This window comes from Myxine glutinosa, chromosome 4 (assembly GCF_964187855.1).
Source record: "Myxine glutinosa chromosome 4, kmMyxGlut1.1, whole genome shotgun sequence".
NCBI lineage: Eukaryota > Metazoa > Chordata > Myxini > Myxiniformes > Myxinidae > Myxine > Myxine glutinosa.
Window position 1 is genome coordinate 75,711,445 of NC_136264.1, and position 16,453 is coordinate 75,727,897.

Consider the following 16,453-nt stretch of genomic DNA (forward strand, 5'->3'; position numbering starts at 1 on the left):
TCCCAACAAAAATTTTCCCAAACCAACAAATTAAGCATAATGTATTGTAACGAATGTGGAAACGTTACAATGTGAACGTTACAAAAGTATGGTCACATCCTCGTAATCTATCTATAATTCCAGTAATCTCTGTCTGTACGTTTGTACGTCTGTTTGTCTGTGACCGCTGTTTCTCGACAACCACGGGTCCGATATACTTTTAACTTGCCAGGTATATTGCTGGGGACCCGAGGATGTGCCTTTTCAAGGTTTCATATTAATCGGACAAGTACTTACCGAGCTATGGCGATTTAGCCGTTCGCCGTTCGCTTTGGCGTTGCGAATGGACCAAACCATTCATGTAAATAGAGGGGGGGGGGGGTTCTGTGGTCGTTCGCTTTGGCTTTGCGAATGGACCAAACCATTCATGTAAATAGAGGGGGGGGGGTTCTGTGGTCGTTCGCTTTGGCTTTGCGAATGGACCAAACCATTCATGTAAATAGAGGGGGGGGGGTTCTGTGGTCGTTGCGAATGGACCAAACCATTCACATCGAATCATCGAATCACATCGAATGGACCAAACCGTTCGCTTTGGACCAAACCATTGCATGTAAATAGAGGGGGGGGTTCTGTGGTCGTTGCGAATGGACCAAACCATTCATGTAAATAGAGGGGGGGGGGTTCTGTGGTCGTTACTGCCACGTGGTTTCAAAGTTTTTTTTTGTTGTTGTTGTTTGCACGCATGTTTTTTTGCACCCACGTATGGGCACGCCCTAGGATGTTTACACACACACACCCCTACACAAATTTTTTTTTAATTTTTTTTTTGGCAAGGAACGGGCACCCACGTACGGGCACGTCCTAGCTTATATATAGTACGGGCATGCCCTAGTGTAAATAATGGTCGCAGCCGTCCTAGTTAATTCCATGAAACTTACACGCAGGTCACGATATATCTTTTAAATAGTGTATTTCCTTATTCCATGTAGGCTAAGTATGTGTTTCCCACTAGATTGACTTTGCATTGTATCAAACAAAATAAGCGTAGGCCCTTCCAATTTCCCCAAACATCTCCGCTCTCCAAAGTTCCTTTCAAAAGGGTGGGAGTTGTTTTCAATCCCGCAGGCCGCCATTGCCCATGTGCTTTGAGTCGGAGAAGAAAGGCGTGTCTCCACCTCGTCATAAGAGGGAAGGAGTGAACCAGCCCTAAACAGCCAATCAGCACCGCGGTGAGCGACCCGGTAGGCGTGCCCTCGGAGCCGGTGGCTTGATTTCGCCCGAGGTGATAAAAGCGACTGTAAGGGACTGCTTTAAGAGATGACTTGGGAGAGGCCTTGGGAGATGAGCAAAGAGGCTGCACCAAGAGGAGCGGTGAGATGCGAAACGCTCCAAGCCAAAGAGGAGAGGTACTCGGCAAGGAAACCAGCTTTGGAGAGACGCGCTGAAAGAAGGGAGACGGCTCCACCCCAAGAAGAGGAGCAGGTGTGCCGAACCAGCGCGTGACGTCTACCGCAGCGGATACACGACGGAGGGTTTCCCGCCAAAACCGCGAGGAATTGCGAGCTGCGGCCTCCCGACTTTGCCTCCCTCTCAAGCAATCCACCTCAAGCCCTACCTGCCTGCATTATCCCCTGTGTAAGTGTGAACGTCCTGTCCTGCTCATTGTCTTGGGGTTAAGTAAAAATGAATAGTGTAAGTTAATGATTCGCTGTGTTACAGCTTCTTCCATCCATTGCTTGTGTGTGTATAATAAATCTGTTCTTCCTCCGTACTCTTCTTCTTCTTCTTTTTCATTCTCTTTCGGTCGCTTTAGATGTTTCCCGATTGAATATCTGTGGGGCGATCTGGTCAACGTCGGGTGGAATCGGGCTCTAATCGGGGAGTAACTGTTCGGACGCGGTTAAATACACCACCGCTCGGTCAATATAACATCTAAAGCCGCGTCGGTAAAGCCGCGTCGGTAAAGAGAACCGCTCGGTAAACCAACATCCACAACCGCGTCGGTAACATTTTGGTGTCAGGAAGTGGGATTCGATCCGGAGCGCGTTTCACGCGCTCGAAATTATAACAGCGAAATTTGATTTTGTTTTACGAAAATAAAAACCCGAATTTTGAAAGTCGCGCTATGGCAGACCAAGACGGCTGGGTTCCGGTAGTAGGGAGTGAGGCAGGGTCGATCCAGGACCAAAATGAGGGACAAGAGGGGAGCGAAGCAGTGAGGGTAGCAGATTCGCAAAATAGCGTCGTCACGCACGAGGTGGCGGGCGCGCGAAATGGCGCCTCGCACATGGCCACGGCGCCCACGCCCGCGACCGTGGTAGCGCCACCGGTGGATTTGAACCTTTTTCTTATGCAAATGAAGGCCCTTATGGACAAGAATAATGAAGAAATGAAAAACAGTATGGGGGTAATGAGGGACGAAATGAGGGCTAATAGAAAGCGATTGGGTGAGCGATTAGAGGGCCAAATGGGGGTAATGAGGGACGAAGCGAGGGGTACCGGTGAGGGGTTAGACAATAATTTTAAGGGATTAGACAAGAAATTTGGGAAGTTAGACGACAAATTTGAGGGGTTAGACAACGGGATAAAAGAGGTGAAAAATGGGTTAATGGGGGTAGAAAATAGAATGGCTGCCCAGGAGAATCAGATAGAGGGAGTGAAAAATGGGTTAGAGGGGTTAGAAAACAGGATGGAAGGCAAATTGAGGGACATGAGGGACCAAGCGGAAAGGGAAGTTAACCAAATGGGGCAGCAGATAGAGGGGGTCAGAATGGGGGTAGAGACCAAACTGGATGCTCACAGGGAGGAAATGGAGCAGATGAGGGTGGCATCTGGGCAGGAGATGCAAGTGATGGGGGAGGAGATCAGAAGAGGAGTGAGTGAGGAGGTCGGAGGAGTGCGCGAGGAGGTGAGGCACTGTAAGGAGCACATGGAGAAGGAGGTGGGAAAGGGGACTGTAAAGTTACAAGGGGGCATAGAGGACCTGACGCAGGAGGTGGAACGGCTGACGGAGGGACAAAAAGGACTAACGGAGCAGGTTCAAAGGAACACTGCGGTATTAGGAGGGTTAAAAGTGACACAGAAAGAACTAAAAGACGACTTGATAGCGACGAAGAGGGAATGTCAGATGGTACGTGAGGGACTGACAGCGAGGTTGGACGAGGTGGTAGAGGTAATGGAGACGAAGGACCGGCAGGTGAGGACGCACATGGAAACGGTCAAGGTAGCCTTGGAGGACGAGCTTGAGGAGACGTACCGGGGAATAAAAGAGGTGAAGCAGAAATTAGAAGAAGTGGAAGAAGGGGTGAGCGAAATTAAGAAGCGACGGAGAGGGGATAAGAAAGAGATAAAAGAGGAGATAAAAGAATTGGTCCAAAGTCTGTGTTTGGATCGTGATGATGTGCTCATTAACCGGATGAGGGATTCGCAGGTGATGGAGGACAAGCGAAGAGGAAGAGGACCTGGTGTAAGTGGTGACCAATATGGTCGTGCGTATGATGCGCCAGGGGATTTAAGAAGCTTGGGGGTCGAGATGGACCCGGGTGTTCGTGAGAGGCCGTTGGTGAAGTGTGCGACAGGTCTGGTGTGCGAAAAAGGAGGTGTGCGAGAAAGTCCGACTCTGGGGTGTGTGAGGAAAAAGTGCGTGCCAAGGAGTGAGGGTGCTGGCGAGAGTGAGTCGGTCGTAGCGTGTGTGCGAGGGAGCACATGGAAGCGCGGTGTGGTAAGTGTTACAGAGGGTGTGACGGGAGAGTGTGCGCAGGAGTGTGCGCGAGAAAGGTGTGTGACGGACAGGTGCATGGGGAAAGAGTGCGCTGTCAAAGGCAAGGAAGAATGCACGCCTGTGGTGAGTGTTACAGAGGGTGTAACGGGAGAGTGTGCGCGAGAAAGGTGTGTAACGGGAGAGTGTGCGCGAGAAAGGTGTGTAACGGACAGGTGCATGAGGAAAGAGTGCGCTGTCGGGAGTAAGGGTGAGTGCGTTGTCAAGAATGGAGGTGAGAGTAGTGAGAGTGACAAGGAGCATGAGTTGGTTGTGACAGGTGAGAAAGGATGCACACCTGGAATGGTAGAGCGTGAGTGGGAATGCACGCTGGAATTGGTAGTGAGGCACGTGGTTGGGTGTGCGAATGAGAGCACACCTGTGATTGTCACAGAGGAGGTGACCGAAGAGGGGGCGCGAAGAGGTGTGTTGGTGAGGTTTGCGACCAACGAATGTATGCCAAAGTGTTCGATGGTCAGGTGTGTGACCAAGGCTGTGAGTGGAATGAGGGTACCTGGGTGTGTAAGGAAAGGTACGAGGAGCATGGGCACGGCTGGATGTGTGAGCAAGGAACGGGCTGCGGGGTGTAAGCATGCAGGTGAAGCATCGACGTTAAACGGGTTAGCGGTTAGAGCGACTTTTAGCCGAATTGGGCCCTCGGTGCGTGCTGGGCCTCGCTTTGAACGGCCGCGTCCGTGCTCCACTAGGCGGAGCGGGCGGCTGGATAGGAAAGGTCGTCATGGCGACCACTTTTTGTTGAGGCATTCCGGCAGGTCGAGATCGGGCCATGGGATGGCTCCGTGCCGAGATGGTGCGTGGGATCTCGGCCCCGGTAAGCCCCCGTCCCTGCACCGAATGCCGGACGCATCCAGCCGCTGGCACAGAACAACCCGCATTCATTGCTCGGCTTTACGAAGCCGGGCTTTGGACAGGAATTGGCGCACCGAGAGGCATTAGTGAGTAGACTGTGTGATGAGGATAGTGTTTTGGCCCCAAAATTAGAGAAAAACAAAATTTGATGATTGGCAACGGAGTGGCAGTAATGATTGGCAGATGATGAGTAGTGATTGGCAAATTTTTGATTTGTTGAAATTTGATGTGCAAAATTGGTAGTGAGCGATGGGCCCGGTGGGTAAGGGTGGCATCCGTGCCACCCTTCCCATGTGGGGGCAAAGGAGCTATAGCTTATGGGGTGTATGGCAGTGAAAACTAGCCTGGGTGGGTTAGGTTATATTGTAGGGATCTAGCGAAGATGACATTAGGTGACGTTAAGTTTAGTTAGTGACTGATACCTGTAGTGGGGACGCAGGTAGATTAGTGTGGATGATAATGACGTGGGAGCGCAATAGTTTAAAGGGACGACTGGGAAGTGCAAGTTTCAGAGGGGAGTAGTTAGATGAGATGATGCTGTGTGAGGATGGAACAGGTGTGATTGCACAGGTGTGCAACTGGACAGGTGTGTGGAGCAGTGTGGAGCAGTGTATGAGTAGTGAGTGTTGTGGATCAGCGCGAATGCGCTTGGGGAGAGAAGGGTGCAGGTGGCACCAGGTGTGAGAGCACAGGTGTGCAAGTACAGGTGTGTGGAGAGAGTTGGAGTAAGTGGTACGGAGTGGTGTGCATGGTGCGAAGGTGTGAATGGGGGAAGAGTGGACCCCCATCACGGATACCCGGGGCGGGTAGTGTAAGTGTTAGGTAGAGGGTATAGGTAAATTGTGGTTGGATATTGGCATTTGTGGTGCGGTTGCAGAATGGTATTGTGGATGGGTGCATTAGTGTTGTGGAAATGGCTGGGCGTGTAGCCTGTTAGTGTGTGTAGTTGGTTTGGGCACTCCACCACTGTGAGGATGTCGGCCAGGTGAGGCCGCAGGTGGGCTCTGGGAGCCGGTAGAGTTGTGGATGGGGCCCGAGGATCCGGAGGACGGACCCGGGTAGCCCAGTGCCAGAGAGGGCACCGAGTGGGGAGAGCGCCAGAGGGCCTTCCCCAGGTAGTTAGGTTAGGGTAAGGAGCAGGTAAGCTCGGAGGCAACTGCAGTGGTGGAGGTGTGCAGGTGGGTAGACCCGCTGGGAGAGGTACACGCCACAGCCCAGAAATTGTGCGAGGGCACCGGGAGATGAATCGGGGGAGTGAGACCCCAAATTGAAAAGCACCACAGTTTGGTCAATGGGAATTGGTTTTTAGAACCCATAGTGTAAGTTGGCCAATGGATTGGCAGGGAAAGACCCCGGGTAATGTAAAGTTGTTAAAGTCATTTAGGAAATAGTTAGGATTGATGAACCTGTCGCACCATACGCAGCCACTTACCTGTGGTGATGATGACCCCACACCTGTGTTTTCTTTGTTTTGTTGCAGGAAATGAGATTGCTGTGGATTGGTGAGACGCATCACGACGTGGATGAGACATTGGGGTGATTCCATCTCTCCCTCCTTAGGAGGGACTGATGATGAATTGGTAATGGCAAATTTTGATGTTCAGTTGGAGATGGCAAATTTTGATGAGAGTTGAAAATGGCAAATTTGATTGGTTAGGAGGGAGAGAAGACGAATTTGGTTTATGGGAGGAACGGGGAAGACAGTAGGGACGGTTGTTGATTTGTAAAGTGGATGTTTATGGGTAGTGTTGTGTTTTGTGGATACAGTAAGGGGTAAGGGAGGGGCAATGTAGGTTACCTGGTGGGGGGGGGGAGTACGGTAGGAACGTACCTGTCTCACCTGGTTCCCATGTGCCCCTAGTGTGCATTACCTAATGTTGCGTGCACTTTTGCGCCCTTACCACCTTACTCACGTGTCTCCTTCTTTTGTCTCCCACCTCCGAGGATCTGGCTTTGGGGCAGAGAGAGAGGAGAGAGAGGTGCTGGCTCCGCAGTTGTGGGCCTGCACTTTCGCTGCTTGCTGCCGGGATCGATACACCATATGGACCGCAATTTTGGTGGCCACCCACAATGGACCGCAGTTCTTTTGCGGCCAAGCACCACCCGTGGATGGACCTATGGGTCAACGTGGCACCTATGCCATACAGGTGAACCACTAATAGTTGGCCACCAGACGGCCACAATCTAGAAATGGATGCGGTTGGCGCCTTTCTTTATTTTTGAAGGAAGCCAGAACACCAAGTGCACCACACGAAGGCAAGACCAGCGGCAGAACATCGGCTGGCTGCGACACCACACCATGATCATTAAACATTTTATTGGTGCACCGGATGGTGCTGACTGTGTGATGGGGTGGTGCTTTTGGTGCTTGGAAGGGGTGCTCTGCACATTATTAAAGGCTGTAAGGCCACAGAGCACTCGTCGGTTGGTGTATCGATGCTGGCATGCGTGCTCTCTCTCTATGCATAACATCTGCATGTGTTCCTCCAAAAACAGGTCCTGGATCGTAGTGTAAATATCAGCGTAGTCTTGTGTAAATAATGCTCCCTACCGGCTGTATGTTTAGTTAGCGAATTCTTTCCGCGATTCGGTTATCCTGTGGGTGTGTTTCTGTGAGGAGAAGGGTGCAACGTCGCAGGGGGACATATTTACTCATTTGTGAATATCTGTAAAACTGTCGCACTCAGGGTAGAGTTAATAGTAGAGGGAACTACATCTGAGTGCCACACTAAAGTAGGTAAAAATTTATCGGGTCGGGTCGCCCCGAGGGTAGAGAAGGGTGCAATGTTGCGGATATGGGATTTGGCCTCCATATCCGCTTGTAAATATTCCCCTATTTCCCCAATACTCCCCAACTATCCCCAATCCCCCATTCCCTAGTCCCATTGTCTGTAAACAACACTCTGTAGAACCGACCTTCCCCTTTTTCCCCCATTAAATGTCGTGCCCAGGTCCACCGCATCTCACGTAGACAACTTTCGGACATCTTGCTAGTTATTCTTAGTCTATGTCAGTTAAGGACTCGTTTCCATTAATTCTGACTCTTCGTTGCACCAGAATGTGATTGTATGGCACCAGTAGTGAGTTTAGGACCTCCCCATACCTCCTCCCATCTTCCCCATGAAACAACAACAACAACAACTACAACAACAACAGCGCGCGGGGAGTGTGCGTCCTCACTCCGGCTCGGTTAGCCGCCATTGCCCATGTGCGCCGACGGGGTTACCACGAAGGGGCTGACTGTCGGCCCCTCGTCAAGGGCGGAGCCCGGTAACCCCCCGCACCCAATAAGAAGCAACGGGCCGATTCCATCTGGGGCGGAGCTAACGAGCCGAAGGCGTGTCACTCCCCGCCGGATATACGCAGCGACTGACCGGACGTGACGTGAGATGCGCCCCGAGCTTGAAGTGAAGAGAACCAGTCGCCACCTCCGAGCGCTGAGAGACCTCCCGCATCTCTGGACCGGACCGGGTCGATTCTGCCCCTGAGCCAAGGTGCACCTTGAGCCTCGACTACCTGCCCTTCCTTGCCATCAATCCCGGTGTGAGTCAGTCTTGTCCCGTTTATCTGTCGTCTGTCGGGGTTACTATAAGACCGTATTTAAGTGCCTACCTTCCTATGCTGTCTCTCTTGTCCTTGTAATCTAACGTTCCGAAATATTATAACCTCCTCCGGAGGTCTTGAGAACTGTACCCCTGGTGTCGTGTCATTTTAACCCAGCCGTTGTGTCCTTTCCTCAATTGATTTAGCGTAGCGCGACTCGGCCAACGTTCGAGTATAATCGGGTAAACTGTGCAGACGCGGTCATACCAAACCGCTCGGTAAACCAACATCCACAACCGCGTCTGTAACAATTGGTGTCGAGGAGTTGGATTCGGACCTGGGCCTAAATTTGTTAGGCCCAAATTTTGGAACACCAATTGTACTATTAGAGTAACAATTGGTGTCGAGGAGTTGGATTCGGACCTGGGACTAAATTTGTTAGGCCCAAATTTTGGAACACCAATTGTACTATTAGAGTAACAATTGGTGTCGAGGAGGGAGATCGGACCCGAAATCGGACCCGAAGCGCGCTTAACGCGCTCAAAATTACAAGCTGCCGAAATTTATTTTGTTTTATAAAGCAAAACCCGAATTTTGAGATCGCGCCATGGACAATCAAGGCGATCGGATGTCGGTGGGAGAGATAGACAGGGTGGAATCGACCCAGGACCTCGGGGAAATGTATGTGGAGGAAAAGGAGGAGGAGAACATTGGCAATGTGGTTGAGGGGGTTTCAGACGCACAAAATGGCGCTCTCGCGCACGTGGTTGAGGCGGTCGCGGAACCAATGAGCGCGGCCCAAATACAAGCCTTCATGGCCCAATTCATGGTGGAAATGCAGAAAAAAAACGACAGTATGGAACAAATGGAAAGCAGAATGATGGGGGCCCTTATGGGGCAAATGGGGGTAATGGGGAACCGGATGGATGCTCAGGGTGAGCGATTGGAGGGCCAAATGGGGGTAATGGGAAACCAAATGGGGGTAATGAGGGACGAAGCGAGGGGTACCGGTGAGAAGTTAGACAATAATTTTGAGGGGTTAGACAACGGGATAAAAGAGGTAAAGAATGGGTTAACGGGGGTGGAAAACAGAATGGCTGCCCAGGAGAATCAGTTAGAGGGGGTGAAAAATGGGTTAATGGGGTTAGAGAATAGCATGGAGGACAAATTGCGGGAAATAGGGGAACAATCTGCCAGGGAAATCAAACAAATGGGAGAGCAGATAGAGGAGGTGAAAATCGGGGTAGAAACCAAACTGGATGCTCAGAGGGATGAATTGGGACAGATGAGGGTGGCATCTACAAAAGAGATGGAGGAAATACGACGAGGGGTAAGTGAGGAGGTTTCGGGGCTACGCGAGGAGGTAAAGCGAGGTGAGAAGCGTATGGAGAAAGAGGTGAGAAATAATACGGCTAAGTTACAAGGGGGAATAGAAGATCTGACGAAGGGAGTAGAACAGCTGACAGTCGGACAAAGGGAACTAGCGGACCAAGTGGAAAAGAACACTGCAATCATCGGGGGTTTGAAAGCGACACAAAAGGACATTAAAAACGAATTAATAGCAACACAAAAGGAATGTCAGATGGTGTCGAGGAGTTGGATTCGGACCTGGGCCTAATTTGTTAGGCCCAAATTTTGGAACACCAATTGTACTATTAGAGTAACAATTGGTGTCGAGGAGGGAGATCGGACCCGAAATCGGACCCGAAGCGCGCTTAACGCGCTCAAAATTACAAGCTGCCGAAATTTATTTTGTTTTATAAAACCCGAATTTTGAGATCGCGCCATGGACAATCAAGGCGATCGGATGTCGGTGGGGGAAATAGACGGGTTAAGGGTAACCCAGGACTTAGGGAAAGAAAGGGAGGAGGAGAGCAATGAGGAGGCGGTTGAGGGGGTATCAAGCGCGCAAAGAGGCGCCTCGCACGAGCGCGCGGTAGCCGAGCCCGCTGTATCAGCGGGCTTTAACATGCAGCAGTTCATGGCACGGTTTAGCGAATACATGGCACAGTCGAAGTGCGACAACGAAAAAAGAGCCAGGGAAATGGAGGGAATGGAAAACAGAATGGGGGAGCGACTAGGAAATCAAATCGGGGAGTTAGACAAGAAATTTGGGGAGTTAGACAAGAAATTTGGGAAGTTAGACAATAATTTTGAGGAGTTAGACAAGAAAATTGGGAAGTTAGACAATAATTTTGAGGAGTTAGACAAGAAAATTGGGAAGTTAGGCAATAATTTTGAGGGGTTAGACAAGAAAATTGGGAAGTTAGACAATAATTTTGAGGGGTTAGACAAGAAAATTGGGAAGTTAGACAATAATTTTGAGGGGTTAGACAACGGGATAAAAGAGGTGAAAAATGGGTTAATGGGGTTAGAAAATAGGATGGAGGATCGTGGTGGTGCGATCAATGATTCAATGAAGGTGAGAGTAGTGAGAGTGAAACGGAGCGTGAGTTGGTTGTGACAGGTGAGCGAGGATGTACACCTGGAATGGAAGGATGCACACCTGGAATGGTAGAGCGTGTGTGGGGATGCACACTTGAGTTGGTCGTGAGGCACGCGGTTGGGTGTGCGGGTGAGAGCACACCTGTGATTGTCACAAAGGAGGTGACCGAGAAAGGGGCGCGAAGAGGTGTGTTGGTGAGGTGTGCGAGCGACGAATGTGTGCCAAGGTGTTCGGTGGTCAGGTGTGTGACCAAGTCGGTGAGCGGAATGAGTGTACCGAGGTGTGTTAGAGAAGGTACGACCAAGAGGCCTTGGGAGATGACCTGGGAGATGAGCAAAGAGGCTGCACCAAGAGGAGCGGTGAGATGCGAAACGCTCCAAGCCAAAGAGGAGAGGTACTCGGCAAGGAAACCAGCTTTGGAGAGACGCGCTGAAAGGAGGGAGACGGCTCCACCACAAGAAGAGGAGCAGGTGTGCCGAACCAGCGCGTGACGTCTACCGCAGCGGATACGCTACGGAGGGTTTTCCCGCCAAAACCGCGAGGAATTGCGAGCTGCTGCCTCCCGACTTTGCCTCCCTCTCAAGCAATCCACCTCAAGCCCTACCTGCCTGCATTATCCCCTGTGTAAGTGTGAACGTCCTGTCCTGCTCGTTGTCTTGGGGTTAAGTAAAAATGAGTAGTGTAAGTTAACGATTCGCTGTGTTACTGCTTCTTCCATCCATTGCTGTGTGTGTATAATAAATCTGTTCTTCCTCCGTATTCTTCTTCTTCTTCTTTTTCATTCTCTTTCGGTCGCTTTAGAGGTTTCCCGATTGAATATCTGTGGGGCGATCTGGTCAACGTCGGGTGGAATCGGGTTCTAATCGGGGAGTAACTGTTCGGACGCGGTTAAATACACCACCGCTCGGTCAATATAACATCTAAAGCCGCGTCTGTAACATTTGTAACGTCTGTAACGTCTGTAACGTCTGTAACAACAAAAATTTTCCCAAACCAACAAATTAAGCATAATGTATTATTACCATAATTCCTCCCCACTTTTCCTTTTCCTTCTTTTTTTTTTTTTTTTTTTTTTTTTTTTGCTAACAGTGTGTCACTCGTGGTGATATGAGTTCACTGATCTTGTAATTGACACAACTCATAACATTGTCGTTATGCCATTATCTTAATTCTACTGTATTCATTTGCAACATCACTTGATTTAATCTTTTAATCTCAGTATTTATGTCGCCATAAAAGTCTTCCTCTTGTGGTTCCACATTTCTTTCCTCATTTGTCACTTCATGCGTTATCATCGTGTTGTTGGTTACCTTATTCAAACACACCGTCACTAAGGCTTTCAAGCAAGCCACCACTAAAACAATTGCCAATATACGTAACTACTAAACCAACAAACAAGTCTGCTACTCCTTGTATATATTCATACCTATGACATAATTATATGTCGATGACATTCAACATTATATACCAAACTAACAAGCTTCCTAAAAGGTAAATAAAGAAAATCCCTTAATATGTAACATAAATCAGATTATTTGTCTTACCCTGATCCCCCTATCTCCCGGGGTTGAACTCAATCCCCTGATCATGAGTGTAGTTGTGATACATTTTTCACTCATGTTGTATTAATATCAGCAGGTAATTGTATGTCATGTAGGCAAATAAATGTCACTATCCCAAGTAGGAATATCACATGTTGAAAATGTAATGTTTATCAATGCAAGGGGTGTTAAAATGTAATTCAAATGACTGTAAATCAAGTGATGTTGCAAATGAATACAGTAGAATTAAGATAATGGCATAACGACAATGTTATGAGTTGTGTCAATTACAAGATTGCAAAAGTCTATGCAAAATTTGCTCGTTTTTCTGGCCGAGTCGAAATTGCGTTGAGTTCCTATGGCATGCGCCATTAAAAGCGCTGTGTAATGGTTGAGCTCCCTTTATTTCGTTTTGGTCACGCGGATGAGCAGACAAAATGACGAATGCTGCGGCTGGAGCAGTGGAAGCGATTTTTGAATTGTTCAATGATTATTCGATATTGTTATGACTTATTGTCAATAGGTATACTAAGTGGCCATGAGGTAGCCTGTTGCTATGTACAGTTTTATTCTATTGTTGATTATACCACATAGCTGTGGTGATAAAGGAAATGTTCGTTTTAAATAGATGATTATGATAGGACCATGACTATAAAATCATGATGATTATTATGAATGATATTGTAACGAATTTGAGAAGTGTAACGGTTTTGAAAAGTGTAACAATTTTGGAGGAAGTGTAACGAATGTGAAAAGTATGGTTTTGTTGTGTGTAACACCCTCGTAATGTAAATAATGGTCGCAGCCGTCCTCCTAGTTAATTCCATGAAACTTACACACAGGCCACGATATATCTTTTTAAATAGTTTATTTCCTTATTCTATGTAGGCTAAATATGTGTTTCCCACTAGATTGACTCTGCATTGTATCAAACGAAATAAGCGTAGGCCCCTTTCAATTTCCCCAATCATCTCCGCTCTCCAAAGTTCCTTTCAAAAGCGGTGCGAGTGGTGTTCAATCCCGCAAGCCGCCATTGCCCATGTGCTCATCTCGGAGAAGAGGGAGGTAGGAGCCGCCAACTCACAGGCGTGGCACGTCGTCATGATCAAAGGAGGAATCGGACAGCCCTAACAGCCAACCAGCACCGCGGTTAGCGACCCGGTAGGCGTGCCCTCGCAGCCGGCAGCTTGATTCCGCCCCGAGTAATAAAAGCGACTGGAAGGGACTGCTTCAAGAGATGACATGAGAGAGGACATGAGAGATGAGCTGTGAGCTGTGAACTGTGAGCTGTGAGATGAGAGACGCTCCAAACCAAAAAGGAGAGGTACTTGGAGAGGAAACAAGCTTTGGAGAGACGCGCTGAGAGGAGGGAGACGGCTCCACCAGAAGGAGAGGAGCAGGTGTGACCGAGCCAGCGCGTGACGTCCACAGCATCAGCAGCGTCGACGCGACCGAGGGTTTTCCCGCCAAAAACGCGAAGAATTGGGAGCTGCTACCTCCAGCCCTGCCGGTTGCAGGGACCTGACCCTGCCTCCCTCTCCAACAACCCACCTCCGCCATTCCTGCCTGCAATTTCCCCCGTGTAAGTGTGAACGTCGTCTGTCCTAATCGTTGTCCTGGGGTTAAGTAAATTGAATAGTATAAGCTACCGATTCACTGTGTGACTGCTTCTTCCATCCATTGCTTGTAAATAACTTTGGTCGCTCCTTCTTTTTGCTTGTGTGTGTATAATAAATCTGTTCTTCCTCCGTACTCTGTCTTCTTCTCTTTTCCTTCTCTTTCGGTCGCTTTAGAGGTTTCCCGATTGAATATCTGTGGTGCGATCTGGTCAACGTTGGGGGAGTCGGGCCAATTGGGGATCCTGTAACGGTCGCGGTTGGACCATCCGCTCGGCCCAAAGTAACATCTAAACCGCAACTGTAACAATATCATAGGGTTCAAATGCAGAATGATTGCATGAACTTGGGAAAGAACTTTCAAGCCCTATGGGATAAATTGGGTGTTACAAGCGATGGAGTTTCAAAATTTAGCATGATTGAAGGAATTTTACAGTCTTATTTCAGGAGTTTTACGAAATTTATATTGCCAAGAGATCTGGGTACTATTAAAAGAAAAATGATGAGATATTTTTCCCAAAGAACTTTAATATCTGCCATCCATTTTGGCGGTCTCACGAATGAAGGATGAGTTGCCTTTAGTGGTTGCAAAGAAAATTTGTGAAGACCAGGCAAAAAAAAAAAAAAATAGGTCAGATATGACCCTAGGACAGAACGGTGATTCATCAATTGACATGAGGTATGAACCAGAGGTGACGACCGATGAGCTTCGATCTCAGTCAATGGATGGACCTGTCCTGACATCATTGGGAAAAGGGCTTATGCAAGGAGTCATCCAAAAGGATTAATGTGATTTATTGATGAATATTGATAAATTAATTGAAATTGAATAATTGAATTGAACTGAATAAATTTAATTGAATAAATTTAACTGAATAAATTGAACTGAATAAATTGAATTGAATATATTGATTGTTTGATTGATGAAAATGCGGTCTCAAGAAAGAAGCTTTGATATCTTTGTGAGATATTATCAATGTGAAGACAACCTTGGAAAATTGAGCAAGGTGGTGAGTTATATATAGATATATATGTGCGGTTACCATTGTGTGATTTCCCCTTCAACAGAGCGGACACCTGAGGATTCACCCATTTCATACTGACCCTCTGGCTCATCTGCAAATACTGATCTGTGAGATTGGATTGTGCAAAAGCCACAGGTGAGAGAGATTCTCTGGAAATCACCGTTTGAACAGGTGGAGAGATCCTTCCTGGAGGTACGAGTGAAGCTTTAGAGGAACAAACTACAACACATCCAACGCTACTTTGATAAAAGGCAAAATGGGAAATGGAGCCTGCAAGAATACACAAGGACAACCAGAGATTCCACAAAAAGGTACTTGTACACATCATATGTACGACCGTTATGGTGCCGAAGCTATAAGCCAGGTCGAGAATTGGTATTTGTGGACAAAGGGACATGATGAGGAGTTTCCAAGAGATGGTACATTTGAGCGAAGTCGATTGGAAAGATTGGAACAAAGATTGAAAGCCAGGAGGAGACAGAATCTAACGGTAGACTGGCTTGCATTCCATCTTTGGGATGGTGAATCCAGACAACGGGAACAGCAAGAACGGATAACGGATCTAGAACTTAAAATAAAAAGGATACAGGATACAGTGGAGGAGACAAATGCACAACTGCCCTCGAAATTAGGAATGAAAGTGACAGTTGTCCCATCTGATTCCCATTTGTCTCCCCAAAAAGGACGGTACAGAGAATTTTTTCGTGTTTCAGGAGATAACGAGAGATTGCAGTGGCAACTCAGGAATGTAGAGATGCAGCCCAGCAATACAAGTGCACAGGTGCACAGACCAGGCAACGACAGAAACCGGTGTTTCAAGTGTGGACGGATGGGACATTGGAAAAGAGGATGTCCGTATACCAAAAGGAAGACAAGTTCATAGGGTAAACCAAGATCAAGGGTACCAGTGCTGACCGATACCTCAGACAATGATTAGGCCTTCATTGTGACAAATCCCAAATGACGATTGGCCTCAACAAATTAGATTACTGGACAAACATGAATAACTGTCGATGATTCTTGTGTCTGAAAAGGTTTTCGGAGCAAGAATTATTCATTTTTTCTTTTGCTTGTAAGCAAATTAGTAATTAATTGATCAAATGCCGAAATTGGATCTTTTATGTTGGGCACAAAATTTTAAATTTACAAAGTTGGAACAATTGCTTTGCAAATTTTTGAAACCAAGTGACAAGAGTCACATGATGATCAGGTGGGAATTTCGGACTAGTGTTCCGCATGATTGATAGGTCAGTGGTCGACTGACATGCAAATGGGTGTGTAGTCAAATTTGGATAAATTATGGTGGGAACTGAAAGGGTAATTTCAATGTGACATCATAGGGGTTTTCTAAAAATAAACTTTTTGGTCCATTTGCGTATTAGCATTTATAAAATTGAAGGACAAATTTTATGAAAATGAAATAAAACTGACACCCATCCTGATCTGTAAATAATGGTTCCAACGCAAACAAATATGCATAATGCATGCGTGTGTGTGTGTTTTGTGTATCAATGTTTGTGTTTGTTGTCGTTGTTTTGTGTATCAATCTTACAAGATTGTTGACACCGACAGTGGGCCTTGTCTGAAAAATAGATAATTCCATGGGGATGGGATCGCATATCGAGAGAATTCGTAAAATAAAAAATAGAAATATAATTTGATAATGAAAATTATCA

General features: G+C 47.6%; 1 protein-coding gene across 1 annotated transcript in view; it reads right to left on the bottom strand.

The window, feature by feature from the left end:
* LOC137424815 (histone H2B 7-like) overlaps positions 1-16,453 on the bottom strand; it is a 65,395-nt gene that overhangs the window by 31,515 nt on the left and 17,427 nt on the right. The window lies entirely within an intron of this gene.